The 9,900-nt window shown below is 40.2% G+C and overlaps 1 long non-coding RNA gene across 1 annotated transcript in view; it reads left to right on the top strand.

The window, feature by feature from the left end:
• LOC116076268 overlaps positions 1-9,900 on the top strand; it is a 135,629-nt gene that overhangs the window by 84,211 nt on the left and 41,518 nt on the right. Inside the window, exon 3 of the long non-coding RNA XR_004112884.1 lies at positions 9,055-9,154. This is a non-coding gene — a long non-coding RNA (uncharacterized LOC116076268). The remainder of the gene's footprint in view (positions 1-9,054; positions 9,155-9,900) is intronic.

The following is a 9,900-nucleotide window of genomic DNA, read 5'->3' as shown; positions in this document are numbered from 1 at the left end:
TTGAACATGTTAGTGTTAAGTTCAGCCACAGTTCCCATTTCAAATTAATTATAACAACCACAAACAAGTTGAATCAATGTTGACTAGTTGATGTGCTGCTTTATAGGCAGTTAGTTAAGTATTAATTAGAATGTTACAGCTATAGTTCCTTCCCAGTTCTTCAAATATTTCTATAGGATATAAAACATCTTAGGCCTAAATAATATGTCTCTAGTCTTGCTAGCAATTAAAATGGCTCTTTTTGTCACTAGAACAATGTTAGCAAGCAACTGAAACTAGCCTAGAGTTGACTTTCTAGGAATATAAGCAGCTTAGACTCTAGGAATTTATACATAATCTGCTTTATTATGTCCATATTAGCTGCCTGTCTCTGTGATTGTTGGCCATCATCTATCATGAAAAAATAATCTGGATTCCTCTTAGCTTTTAGTCACATTGTTTTATAAATACAAACTTTGTTGCCTACAAACCATAACTCAAAATATTTATTAAATATTGAATGATAAGTCTAAGCTATATACCTAGCTCTATTTGAACATTCAAGGGTATACATTTGTGGTCCAGCAAAGATGTCTCCTGCCACTAAGCCTGAAGATCTACATTCAATTCCCTGGGCCCACACAGTGGAATGAATAAGCCAAATCTCCTAAATAATTCTCAGACCTCCACAAAAGTTCAGTGGCATGTGTGTGCACACATACAACCACATAATAAATAAAGAGATGTAAAAAAAGAATGATCCAGTGTGATTGAGAAAAGTTTTAATTAGAAATAAAATTTATCCCAGCACTTGGGAGTCAGAGGCAGGTGACTTTCTGAGTTCAAGGTCAGCGTGGTCTACACAAAGAAACCCTGTCTTGAAAATCCAGAAAAAAAAAAAGAAAGAAGAAAGAAAGAAAGAAAGAAAGAAAGAAAGAAAGAAAGATTTAATTTCATCTATTTAATGATACCCAGGAGATTGACCCACAGAACAATGAGTTTCTGAAGCTTTATAGTAGATTACCATAAGAATTTTGACATGGGCTAATACTTAGAAAATATGGTATACAAAAAGATTTTGTTAACAGAACCTCACTTTCTAATTTAGTTACCTCCCATCAAGGCACTAGAGTTAGGTAAATGTATGTGCATATCTATGCAGATTAGTTCCTGGATTATCTGTGCCATGTACCCACAAAGCTTTTGGCTATCTAATGAGAATTTGTCATACTAACACACTTTACCTAGCTGCTCCATGTAGACAGAAATCATATTGTCTTGTATCTCCAGGATCATGCGTGATTTCTTGTTTTTCAAGTGGCTGCCAAATGACAATATAGAATAGGTAGGTATTAATTCTTCTAGAAAGTCTAAAAAAAAAAGCCTCATCAGGAGAGAGAAACACACAAGTCTACACAGGCAGACTGGCATTTGTCCATGTCTGTCTAGAATCCTGACAGAAGCTAATGAACAATGTATAGATTGTTTAGGTACATTTTTACATGCATTGCAATGTGCTGCACATATGGTATCACTGCTCATGCTTTGAGCATATCCTGAATCACACTACAAGAGTCAATAGACTGGCATAAATCCCTCTCAAGACAGATGGATCTTCCATTGAGCCATAAAGCAGCCTTTAGCTAAGTTCTGGCTTCATTTTATCCTTATCTACCAACTAGGATGAAAGTCAACATGTAATCATATTTGGTATCTCCTGTGAAAAAGAACCCAGTTCATTCATTGAGGCAATACCTTCTTTTGTTCATACCCAAGTTATTTTAGAGTAAAAGCAACTTAATAAAAAAATCTTGCTCTCCTAACCATAGAACTTCTAAAACATAATTTCTAAAATTCTTTTTAAAAAATAAAGGTGAGAAATAATTTTTTTTAAGTAGGGATATTTGTCTCTGTTTAAATTGATAATTTTGGACCCAATAACACTGAATATGTGCTTAAAATATATTCCACAGCTAAAGATGATAATGTATTTTATTTTACCATACTGCAGTTGAATATAAAATTTTGTCCAAATCTGTCTAAAAGGTGTCGTCCCATACAGAATGTTTGTGGGGGTCAGTAGTTTTTAATATTGTTTCAAAGGATCTTGGTCTGGCAATTTATATCACAAGATTTGCTGTCTTATATGCAACTGTCAGAATGAACTAAGGAAACAGTATCTGTATGAAGTTAGTCCTTCAATTTACTCAGCAGAATGTTTAAACAGAAGCAAGTGAATTGGAAGTTTCAAGATGGCCTGCATAAAAACTTTAAAATCACACCTCCAAGTAAAAACAGACAAATTTCCCATCTCATTTCCAGCCTCATACTTTCTTCCTCTTCCCCTGCTTTGAATTTTCTTCAGTCCAGCTTGTTACTTATTCTCATTGAGAAGTTTTAAACTTTTAGATGGTAGCTTTCAAACTAAAGTTTGTTAGTTAAAACTTTGCCAGGCAGTGCTGGCATATACATTTAATTCTAGCACTCAGGAAACAGAGGCAGGCAGAACTTTGTGAGCCCTAGGTCAGACTGTTCTACAGAGAAAGTTACAGACAGCTAGGACCATACAGAGAAACCCTGTCTGGGAAAAAAGCAAGAAAGCAAGAAAAAGCAAGAAAGCAAGAAAGCAAGCAAGCAAGCAAGCAAGCAAGCAAGCAAGCAAGCAAGCAAGAAAGAAAGAAAGAAAGAAAGAAAGAAAGAAAGAAAGAAAGAAAGTGAGGAGGAAAGAAGGAAGGAAGGATGATGTTTGCTATCAAGCTTATATGCAATATAAATATAAGACATGATGTAAAATAATTTAAAGAGGATATTAAGTATATAACTGTAACAGAATATTTATGGAAAAGGAATATCTTGGAGTTATCATAGAAATGTCTGGAATTTTGAAAACACAGCATAAGGTACCCACCAAGTTTGTCTGGCACCCAGAGGTCTGACATGCCATACTTATCAAGGCCTGTGTGGCACAGGTGTGTGTCATGCTTACTGTAACTCTGATACTCCAACATTCGTTTGACTCTAGGTCTTATTTTGAAATTTATGAAAGGAAGCTAACATAAACAAATCTCTCCAGAATGCTGAATTTAACGTTTAGCTGAGATCTCCTCTGGTTTCCAAGTCTTACCTCTTTACCACACCTTCTTCTCCAAGAGTCATCACTTTGATTGGCATTTGAATAACTGGTTTGGTAGCATTTGCTTTAAGAACAGAGATGAACATGACAAATGAATCCCCATCAAATCATGTGTTCAAGTGTTGCCTATTCAGTGAGATCGCAGACCTGCGGGCTAATATCTTTAGCTAAAATTTGGAGGATGAAAGACGGAGAAGGATAAAGTAGCAGAAGCAGTTTTTGTAGTGCAGTCCTTTTAAGCATCAATGCTGCAAGTCAATCAGAAGGGCCAAGGAGTTCCCAAGCAAGCACTTCTGGGCAGAGAGTGCTCTCAAATCCCTCTCTAGGAGTCTCCTTACAACATGGTGTGTGGTTACAGTGTTAGATACACGAGTCCTGAGGCCAGAAGGTCTCGATTTGAAACTCAGTCATTGCTTCTAAGTCGTGTGCCTGTGTTTCTTCATTTGTAGAACACGACACAATGACACAATACTGGTTGTTCTCTTGGGTGTTACCATGGAGATGTGATAGGTCCCTGCAGGCGAAGCACTTAGCACCTTAAGCACACTGTGCTGGGGATTTTCTATCGTCAAATTTATCTTCTAACTGACTCATAAAACATCAAAACCACACACTTTGGTGGTACACCGTGTGGTGTTGCTGCACCTGTTTCATGCAATGTTCGAATCAGGTTAAACATGTGTCCTCAAACAATCATGTCTTTATGGTGAAAACATATATGTTCTTCCTTCTTTTTTTTTTCTTTTTTTTTTTTTACCATGATAGAATGTTAAATGTTTTGGAAAGTCCTGTTTAACCTGATTAACCCTCAGCTTCTCAACCTCACCTGATCTTTAGGATTGTCTTTTTCATGTGCAGTACTTCAGAATACTTCAGGAAACAGATTGATTGTGTTTGAAAGCCAGGCGCTCAAAAGGCAGATGGGTTGGTTCCAAGTCCTTTTCTGTGTAAGGGTATGCTGCCCCCAGCTGGACAGAAGACAGAGTGATGCTCACAGGTGAAGTGAGAAAGTGAAACAAACTAATAGCCACAATGTTTTCAGTTCTTTAATTTTTAAAAGAACTTGCAAGGCATTCTTTATTAAAGCACCAGGTATAAAGGCAGCCATTGTGGGCAGAGGGTTCAGCCACACCTAAGACTCTGGTGAAGGTGCAGTGCTTCATAGCTGTGGTCCCTGCGGGGAAATCTATGCATACTGAAGATAAAGGTTTACAGCAGGTGAACAGTGAGTATTTGCAGAATAAATGGCTAGCCAGTGGTCTCTAGACAAAGAGGGACAGAAAGTTCTGGGAGGCGCAGGGACCTGTTCTGGACCTGTGTGACCCTCAAGTACTCTGACTGGGAACCTTCCCTCTGAGAGGAGTCAACACTCACTGAGAGAGGACATCAGCTAAATGCTAAACAAAATTGTGAAGATGCAGGGATGCTGGAGAGCTAGCTAGCAAATTCGACAAATAGCCAGCATCAGCAAAGCTACACAGCCCTCTAATCCCCCCTCTTTTTGTTCATTGCAACAACTGTGTAATAAGGTGGAGACACAGCCACTGCTTCTTCCCAAGACTATCTCTGAGAAGACCCCACCTCTCAAAATTCTCCAACCAGCCTTAATTCCTTTTGTTCTCTACATCCACCTCTTTTTATATGGCTGCTAAATATGAGCCCTTTTGTAAAGAGAATACACACACACTAACACTAGAGAATATAGATTGGGAGAAAACCCAGGCATTGCTTAGGCAGGGAGCTTTGAGCATCAGCTGGCCTTATGCGTTGCCAGTGAGGCAATGGAGAACTTGAAGGAGGACAAGGAGGAGGGGAATGGAGTAGCTGTTCTGTGAACTCTTTCCCTGCTGGGTCCTGTGTTCTCCCTCTACTCTGGCTCACTGCTCCTCCAACAGGTCTTTCACCACAAGAATAGGACCTGGGCATATTTCTCCCATTTAGATTTCCTGGACACTACCTATTCCTTACATCTAGTCTCTTCCATTTACCCTAATTAGGCAAATGACCCAACTCATGCTGAATCATGATAGATATTGAAGATGTATTTCAAAATCCATTGGCTAAATTCTTGACTTCTATGGGCTGTGGTTTTTCCAGCTGAAAGCTTATATTCATACTTTATAGTACTATAGCAAGGCTTAAGTGATTGAATATAAAGATCAGTATATTAAACAAATCTCAATATAACTAGGCAAGTATTTCATCATTTTATCTCTGCAAAGGGATAATGGGAGTGCCTCTTCTATCCATGTATGGCCACCCATAGCTAAGCATAAGATCCAAGCTTCAGACAGGCACCAAAGGCTCATGGAGCGCTCTCGTGAAGAAAGTAATTCTCCTTCCAGTGAAAGCTCTGGATCCAAGGCCATCATGTGAAAGGTCTGCCTATTCTCTGTAACACAGTGAGCTCCCAAGGGCCTAACCTTCCCCTCCTACACTCTAGTTCTGTGTCACATTTGGAAGGACAGGCTTGTTGAGAAGCCCCTCTGATGGGCTGAGATCTTCATTACTGTTTTACAGTCTAGTATTCAGAATATTCTAAGCCAGAGGTTCTAAACCTCTGGGTCATGATCCCTGTATGGATCAAACAACCCTTTCACAGGGATTGCCTAAGACCACCTGAAAACACAGATATTTACATTAAAATTTGTAACAGTAGCAAAATTACACTTATGAAGTAGCAATGAACATGAGTCTATGGTTGTGGGTTACAACATGAGGAAATGTATTGAAAGGTCAAAGCATTAGGAAGGTTGAGAATCCCTGCTTTAGGTAAGTATAGTTCCTACCATTGCCTCCAGTCCCCACATGATGAAATTAGGGCTCCACTGTATAACTTACCTGATGTCACAGCACCTATAAGTAGAGTCAGATATTTATCTGACACAGCATGATCTCAGAGCTCCCACCCATCCTTAATACCTCTGCCATATTACCTCAAAATATGGTAAAAAGACAATGGGGGAAAAGCCATAGGATATTCATGCCAAGACGTCTGTTGGGGTGGAACTGATTAATCAACAAAGCAATTGATCTGATGGCCTCAGGCATGTGGCATGTATTAGAAATGAAGAGATATTTTATAGACCAAAGGGTCTCAACTCTGACAGGCTATGGCTATGGCTCCTTTTCATAAAAACAGAAACAGAAACAAAAACAAAAACAACAACATACCCTAAACCTGGGCATCGATGAAAGAAATTCTACATCAATTGCTGTGGGTGGCTCTTGGCATAGAGTTTTAAAGCTCCCATGGAACCCTAATGAGCAGCCAGTGATTAACCAATGGTGTGCCCTCTCCTTGCCCCTGAAGCCTTGTCACATGGCTTCTTGGAATTCTTTAAGGACTGGATTTGTTTATCTTGGCATTTGGTTCGAAACTAATTAGATGATCCTCACAGGCTAGGCAATAACACGTTGTGTAAATTCTGAGTTGAGACACCCCTTTGCGTAGAAATATGAGACTTCTCAAGGATATTGTTCTCTATTTCTGACCGTAGTCAAGTTTCCTTTGGAAAATGGCAACATCCAAACCATTTTCTTCCTGCTAATTATCTATTGAAAAAAAAAAAGAAAGAAAGAAAGAAAGAAACACTGTCTTGAAGCATTGCGAGGCAGCCAGCACCATTCAGTAAATTACACCATGTATCTGGCTCACTCCTCATTAAGCTGCCCTCCTTGGCCTTACAAAGGGAACAGCCACTTCCCTTTGCAAACCCTCCTGGGAGCAGATTTCTTCAGTCTTCCCTGAAAGGTCAGGGCACCCGCCTTTCCCTGAATCCCTCATCAAGTGGTGATGGTTCAGCCCTTTGTTATCTTCTTGTGTTGTTCCCAAGAGGGTTCATACTTACAAACTAAAGATGTCTGCAGTTTCAGATAATTTATATTTGGAAGAGAAGCAGAATAACTTTATTTTGAACAATTTCACACTCACAGTGAATCCTACTGGCCATCCACAGAGCCTTCCCCTTTTTGCCTCCCAAGTTGTGATTTTATGTCAGTGTCCCCTTCCTTCGCTGCACCCCACGCATGCTCTGCAACCCTTGAACTAATATCCCTTTACTCCTCCAAACACTTTTGTCCATCTCTCTTCTATCCACTTCTGGGTGCCTGTTCCAGGAATAGCCTTGAATTAACGGCTCTCTTACACTGTAGCTTTCAGAGCGACGTCACCCATCTTCCTGTGGGCTTTTTCCTTGACTAGTAGCCTCGGGTTCACAGAGTCCTCCTATAAATAAGCAAAGGTACTGAGCAGAAATGTTCTCTATGCAGGTCTTAGGACCTAATACCAGCTTCCCCTTCTTGCAGCTCAGAGAAATACCAGATGTCTGTTGTTGGCAGCCCCTGGGTTCTGCACCACCTCTGGTTGACTCCCTCATGATCTTTGCCCATTACTTCAGTCGATTTATTAAATTCTCATTTTACTATGTTTAGCATATCATCTGCTTTCTGCCAAGACCCTATCTAAGATATTGTATGGCCCATATCCCGGTTTCAGGACATGGGTGGTGATTGGCTCAATCTAGTCTTGGTATCACAGTTACCAGTTATCAGTTCAGACTCTGGTGTTAAGGCAATCAGTGTATGGATACTCCATTTAAAAATAGTTTGGCTGGGAGGTGTGGTGCATACCTTTAATACCAGCATTCCAGAGGAAGAGGCAGGAAGGTCTCTGAGTTTGAGATCTGCCTGATCTACAGAGCTTATTCCAGGACAGCCAGTGCTACACAAAGAACCATGTTTCAGAGAGAGAGAGAGAGAGAGAGAGAGAGAGAGAGAGGAGACAGACAGACAGACAGACAGACAGAGACAGACAGAAAGACAGGCAGAAAGAGTGAGAGTGAGGTGGGAGAGGGAAAGAAGGGAGGGAGGAAGGAAGGAAGAAAGGAAGGAAGGAAGGAAAGAAAGAAGGAAGGAAGGAAGGAAGGAAGGAAATGTAAATAGTAGAAAACCAATATGAGCTCCTGATTGTTGTTGGTCAGTTAGTTGGAAAGACAATAAAAGCACCTGACCGCATTGTATACGAACAGTTTTCCTATAAGCAGGAGAAATTGTTAGCACAAAAACCACACTGACCGGATAGAGCCTGGAATAGTGACACTGGACCATGCCTAAGGAGCTGAAGGGTTTGCAGCCCCTTAGGATGAACAACAATATGAACTAACTGTTACCCTCAGAGCTCCCAGGGACTAAACCACCAACCAAAGAGTTCCAAGGTGGGACTAATGGCTCCAGCAGCATATGTATAGCAGAGGATGGCCTAGTCGGTCATCAGTTGGAGTAGACGCCCTTGGTCCTGTGAAGGTTCTATGCCTCAGTGTAGGGGAGTGCCAGGGCCAGGAAGTGGGAGAGGGTGGGCTGGTGAGCAGGGGGAGGGGGAGGGAACAGGGTTTTTTTGTTTTGTTTTGTTTTGTTTTTTTGTTTGTTTGTTTGTTTTTAGTTTTTTAGTTTTTCAGAGGGGAAACTGGGAAAGGAGATATCATTTGACATATAAATAAAGAAAATATCTAATAAAAAAAGAAATGCTCATTTTAATGATTCTCAATATACATTGCTTAAATGTGTATCAAAATGCTTGATATTTTTAATATTCCACTCAAATTTTAATAAAACTTTTTTTTAAAAACAAAAAAAGAAAAAGAAAAAAAAAGGAAATTTCCTTAAGGGTTAAGCCATTTCTAATTTTTCTTTGTTTGTTCATGTGCAGGAATGTTTTGTGATTTGCTCCTGAGGGAACAAGAGCTTCTGCAGGTTTAATGGTACCTCTCTGATGCACAGAGCATCCTCTCCTTTAACACATTTCTCCCACACAGTCCCATTTGATTTCTCAGTGATGATGTTAATGGTTGTAGTCATAGTGATGTTAAAGTCATTAGTAACAGTGCCAGGCAGTATTTCTGAAGTGTTTTCCCTTTAAATGTTACTTTTATTCTTTATCACAGGCACTGTGACTATCCTGAGGGCATGGGGACAGTAAAGGCACGCTACAGCTCCCCAATCCTTCTCTCATAATGGAGGGGGAAGGCTCGTGAAACTCCAAAGGTAAGCAAAACGTTACATATCTCAGAAAGTGGAAACTCAGAAGATTCTCAAAGACCCCTCTCCAGGTTTATAGTACCAGTAAGCAGCTGCTGGGAGTGCAGCGGGGAACTCTGACCAGATGGGCTGCAGAAAGCTTTCCTGGACCAGTCCAACTGACTGCAGGTGGTGAAGAAGTCCAGGGTTGGAACTTTCATGAGTGGTTAGGTGTACTTGAGTGGACTTTTTGTGATATAACTGCTGTTATGAGTCATCTCTGCTTTTATAAATAATCCCTCACCTACAGTCGTGTTATTAACCCCAATAAAAATTCATCATTTCACCAGGTTAACTTTGGTGTGGCCTTTGGTCTGTTGGGGGGGTTCTCTTTTGGGAGCAAGTAGACATGTATGTTTTGTATCTCCCCAGGAAATGCTTGTCATATCTGCATCCTTTATAAGGGTCCAATAAATAGCCAATTGTTTAAGATCATAATTTTGCCATGAAAGTAATGGTTCTATTTTAATTCTTGATTTTTGTTTTATGTGAATGAGTGTTTGCCAGCATGTTTGCATGTGTAACACATGCATGTGGAACCTGTCTTCCTGCAGAAGAGGAAAAGAGATTCCCTGGGAGTGGAGTTACAGGTGTTAGTGAGCTGTCAAGTGGGTTCTGGGAACCAAACCTGGGACATCTAAAAGAGCAGCAAGAGCCTTTCATACAGAGTTCTTACACTAGCCCCCAAAATAATGGCTCTTTAGAAAAAGTAA

The sequence above is a fragment of the Mastomys coucha genome, unplaced genomic scaffold, assembly GCF_008632895.1.
Source record: "Mastomys coucha isolate ucsf_1 unplaced genomic scaffold, UCSF_Mcou_1 pScaffold4, whole genome shotgun sequence".
Lineage (NCBI taxonomy): Eukaryota > Metazoa > Chordata > Mammalia > Rodentia > Muridae > Mastomys > Mastomys coucha.
Note: the sequence above shows the minus strand (reverse complement) of the source record. Positions and strands in the feature narration are given on the sequence as shown.